This window comes from Octopus bimaculoides, chromosome 11 (assembly GCF_001194135.2).
Source record: "Octopus bimaculoides isolate UCB-OBI-ISO-001 chromosome 11, ASM119413v2, whole genome shotgun sequence".
NCBI lineage: Eukaryota > Metazoa > Mollusca > Cephalopoda > Octopoda > Octopodidae > Octopus > Octopus bimaculoides.
The window spans coordinates 17,174,804-17,180,015 of record NC_068991.1 but is presented as its reverse complement, the minus strand read 5'-3'; the positions used below and the strand labels follow the sequence as shown (position 1 = coordinate 17,180,015).

The window sequence follows — 5,212 nt, the reverse complement described above, 5'->3', positions numbered from 1 at the left end:
TTATGAATTCTTGAAGCAGAGAACAACTATCCACACCATTCGTTTGCTGTTAGGACACTGCATCCTTCAAAAATATTCATTCTTCCCAAATTAGCTAGCATTACTCCTGATATGCCTATTCACCCATTCCTCTTTATGACACTTTTACTGTTCCCTTTTCTGTCTTGTGTTTTGTGTACTATGCATACATTTTTCACTTTCATTGCTGTCTTTCTTCACTTGACTTGTGTCTGCTTTCTGCCACCTCTTCTAACTTTTTCCTATGAGTTATAGTTCAAATGACACCATAACTCATTATTATTTTCTATGGCTGTAAGTTGGCAGTAGGGACTAGGAGAAGGGATTTATCTTTGGTTATGCAGGGTTGTATGTGAGAAACCCTGAACGTGGTTGCCCCTTATCTATTTTAGGAATTCTTTCTTGCTGTTGTTTTGCTCTATATTACCTGTTTATTGATGGGTCTTTGTTGTTATAGTTAATCTCACACTTATACTCCATGTACTCTCCACCTCACTGGTTTTTGTCTTTGTTTTTCCTCTTTGTGCTTTCTCCAATATCTTAGGCATTTGGAAGGGAGTGAGCTGGCAGAATCATTAGCATGCTGGGCAAAATGCTTTGCAGCATTTCTTCTGTTTTATGTTCTGGAGTTCAAATTTGCCTTTCATCCTTTATAATAAGAACCAGCTGAGTATTGGGATCGATGTAATTGACTTATCCACTCACCTCAGAACTTGCTGGTCTTGCAATGTGCCAAATTTGAAACCAATACCGTAGGTACTTGTGGACAATAAAAGAAACTAATAAGGCAGTGAGCTGGCAAAACGTTAGCATGCCAGGTGAAGTGCTTAGCGGTATTTCATCTGTCTTTACGTTCTGAGTTCAAATTCTGCTGAGGTCGATTTTGCCTTTCATCCTTTTGAGGTCGATTAAATAAGTACCAGTTACGCACTGGGGTCAATGTTATCGATTTAATCCCTTTGTCTGTCCTTGTTTGTCCCCTCTATGTTTAGCCTCCTGTGGGCAATAAAGAAATAAATAAAAGAAACTGATAGATTGACTGAAGTTCTAGAGTGTTGGAATTTAACATTTTGGGTTCACATCTCACCAAGGTTTCATCCTCCTTGGGGAAATAAAATAAAATACCAGTCACATACTGGGGATAAAAGTATCAGCTCATCCCTTCATCTCAAAACTGCTGGTGATGTGCCAGAAACAGAAACCATCCTGCCAATTACCTTTCATCATTTTAGCGGCAATAAAATATATATACTGAGGTTGATGTAATTGACTAAACCTCTCTTCAAAATTGTTGGTTTTGTAGCTAAATCATCATCATCATTATTATCATTGCTATCATTTGGGAATCATTAAGAGGTAAGCTGGCAGAATCAGTAGCATGCCAGGCAAAATGCTAAGCAGCATTTCATCCCTCTTCACATTCTGAGTTCAAATTCTGCTGAGGTCGACTTTGCCTTTCATCCTTTCGGAGTTGATAAAATAAGTACCAGTTGAACACTGGGATCAATGTAATTGACTTACCGTCTCCCCAAAAATTTCAGGCCTTGTGAAAGGATTATTATTATTATTATTATTACGAAGGTGGGTGAGCTGGCAGAATTGTTAGTGCACTGGACGAAATGCTTAGTGGTATTTCGCCCGTCGCTCCATTCTGAATTCAAATTCTGCCAAGGTCGATTTTGCCTTTCATCCTTTCGGGGTCAGTAAAATCAGTAACAGTTGAAAACTGGGGTTGATGTAATCGACTCATCCTTTCCCACAAAATTGCTGCCCTTGTGGCAAAACTTGAAACCATAATTATGTGGAAGTTTGAAAATAGTTCAGTTGACTTCTTTCTTATGTTTCAAAGTGACAGAAGCAGCTGTTTAACCTTTACAATTTTGAAGACGAGAGCTGCTTCCTTCAGTGGTGAAAAACAACCATAATAGTTAGGTTCTTGTGATTCTACCCTTTGTAACATTAAGAAATAACTAATAGAATTAAATATTAAAACAAAAAAAAAAAAGATAAATTAATAAACAAATGAATAAAACCACATCAACAACAACAACAACAAAATATATTAAAAAGGGAAGGAATCAGTTTAAGTAGTTTTATTGTAAATAGTTCGATTATTTGATTGTTAAAGAGTTGAACAGAGAGATAAAATGTCAGTTGACAAGAGTTGGTATGAGACTGAAGCTGGTTGTGGAATGAGAGCAATGAAGAAATAAAAATAAAAAATACAGAAGTAGAAAGTGAAAGAAAAACTGAATAAAAGAGAGGAAAAGGGTAATGCAGTGGTAAGGAATTCTTTTTTTTTTTACTATAAATGTCAGCGAGTTTTTATGTCAAACTCAACATCGTCATCACTGATTTCTTATTATTGTTCATTGGAAGATTTTCATTCAGTGTTCACCAAAATTACACAAATCTGTTATGGCCATCTACTACCATTGATTAATTATGTTTTTTTATTATTTTTTTTATTTCATTTCTTTTTGTCAAGAGCCAGTATTTATTATTTTTTTTTTTTAACAAATACACTGTTTTTGTAATTGGCTTGCAAGATTCTTGATGTGAATTCGTATGTTGAAACAAATTTTGTTGTCTTGGGAGGGTCATTATACCAATAATAATAGCAACACACACACACACAGTTTCAGTTCCACTTCTTTATTGTTAGTCAATTGGTTAAATGTCTAACCAACAAGCTAATCAATTATTTGTTTAACAAATAGTTTTTTTTCAGAAGTCTAATCCTGCCCATCATGTCTAAGACTTTCCTTTCTATCATCATTATCATCAATTTACATCTGATTTTTTGAGCCAGTTTGGATTGGTAATGAGCCTCACACCAATCCTTTATCATTAGACACATGCAGCAACAGGTGTTTTTTTTTTACAACTTCTCACAAAGCACTTTACAGCATTAGACACAGTAACCTGCTGCACATATAGCATCTCTGTTATCCTATATAAAAAAGAAAGTCATGCTCATGCAAGAAAGTAAAATGATTATGAATGAAACACCTTTGATCTCCTCAAGCAAGTCTGACATGACACTAAACAGCTGTTTGGAATCAGAATGATTATGTATTTGCATCTACAAAATGAGACAGCTTGGTTATGGAATCCAAATCTAAACATGTTATCTAATTTTCCACTTTTGTTTTCTCAACTACAACACTTTTATTGTTTTATTCGGCGATGGTAACCTTTTGCCTGTTAAACACATGCACTATTTATTTCATCTTCACTTTAGCTTTATTTTTATTATTCTTAGTTTATTTGTCAAAGTTCCTTTGTCATGCAAACTGTGACCTCTTCAGTGACTTTCTGTCCTACACTCTTGTTTTTCTTTTAAAAAACATTTTTGAACACTTTCAGGGATTTTCCATTCATGGCACATCTTTCCGTAGAAGAAAAGTTTGGAATTTTGGCATTTTCTCATAGGATATAATGAATTACTGACTATAATTGTTTCTTTTTTATTATTCATAATTCATAAGGTACAGGTGTGGTAAGAAGCTTGCTCCCCAACAACATGGTTTTGAGGTTCATTCCCACTGGGTAGCACCTTGGACAAGGGTCTTCTACTATAGCCTCAGGCTGACCAAAGCCGTGTTAATGGATTTGGTAGATGGTTACGTCAAGGCCCATATCCCCTCACCAATTTTATCTCTTTCGTCTCCAACTTTCACTTTTCCCTTGAGTTCACCTCTGTCATCTCTGATGCTTCTGTCAACTCCCTTAACATCTCTCTCCCTATTAATCCCCTCACCCACTTTCTCTTCACCTCCATCCTCCTCAAGCCTATGGACTCCCACCTCTACCTCAACTATTCCTCCTCCCATCCCACCCCACCCACGCCAAACAGGCCATCCCCTACTTGCAATTCCTTTGTCTCTGATGTCTGTGCAACTGCGACCAGAATTTTGGGACTCAGTCTCAATACCTGCCCTCTGTTCACTCATGGACACCCCTCCATCCTTGTCCTGTCCACCCTTACCCGTGCTTGTCAAGTTGATTGCACTACAACCCTTTCACCTTTTCCACACTTATCTCCCAACTACATCCTCTTTCCCCTCCTTTACCACCCCTCACTCCTGCCCCTTTGTCAGAAGATTCTATGGACCTTCTTTTGTCTCCAATCTGATCCTACCATCCTTGCTGCATTCCCCAATCTACCCTTGCCCTCCTTCAAATGCTCCTGTGATCTATGCAACTTACTGGCTTGTAGCTCCCACCCATTCTGAATCCTTCCCTTGCTCCAGAACAACTGCCACACAAACACATATACAACAAGCTTCTTTCAGTTTCCATGTATCAAATCCACTCACAAGGCTTTGATCAGCCTGTAGCTATAGCCGAAGGCACTTGCCCCAGGTGGCACACACTGTGGAAATGGATCTGAAACCATGTTACTGGGAAACATGTTTCTTAACCACACACTACACAAAGCCTATAAGGAGAATTTTTTACTTGTCAGGTGGTTAACCTCTTATATGAAGAGGCAAAGGCACGTGGCTTAGTAGTTAGGGTATTTCACTCATGATTGTATGGTTGTGAGTTCGATTCCTGGTGGCATGTTGTGTTCTTGAGCAAGACACTTTATTTCATGCTGCTCCAGTTCACTCAGCTGGCAAAATTGAGTGGTACTTGTATTTCAAAGGGCCAACCTTGTTACACTCTGTGTTATGCTGAATCTTCCTGGGAACTATGTTAAGATTACACATGTCTGTGGACTGCTCAGCCACTTGCAAGTTAATTTCACGAGCAGGCTGTTCTGTTAACCAGATCAACTGGAACCCTTGTCATTGTAACTGACAGAATGTCAGTTATAAAGGGACACCATTCAACACCCTGTTTTACTCAAACACATACACATATATGCATTCAATTAGTTAACAGTTATCTAGCTATAGTGTTTAGCAGCATAGCCATCCATACTTGAGATTATGAACAAGCACATTTTATCACCGAGAGTGAGGGGGTAAACTTGTACTCGTTAGCTATGAAAGCAGCTTATCTATAAGATCACTTCAAATAAAAAGCTGTTGGGCTGTTATGTCAAGCTAATATAATCTTTGATCTGCAACATTTACAATACACAATGATCTTTATATTGACTTTGTTTCTTGTAATTTTTACATATGGCCAAGTGAAGTACTGAAGTGATGAGCAAGAGGTATTTTCTTTTTTTTTTTTTTTT

The 5,212-nt window shown here is 37.5% G+C and overlaps 1 protein-coding gene across 1 annotated transcript in view; it reads left to right on the top strand.

Moving 5' to 3' along the window:
* The first annotated feature begins 5,169 nt into the window (after positions 1-5,169).
* Positions 5,170-5,212, top strand: part of LOC106875622 (3-oxo-5-alpha-steroid 4-dehydrogenase 1) — a 53,793-nt gene continuing 53,750 nt past the window's right edge. The window contains exon 1 of the mRNA XM_014923849.2: positions 5,170-5,188. The gene's annotated coding sequence lies outside the window, so the exon portion shown is untranslated. The remainder of the gene's footprint in view (positions 5,189-5,212) is intronic.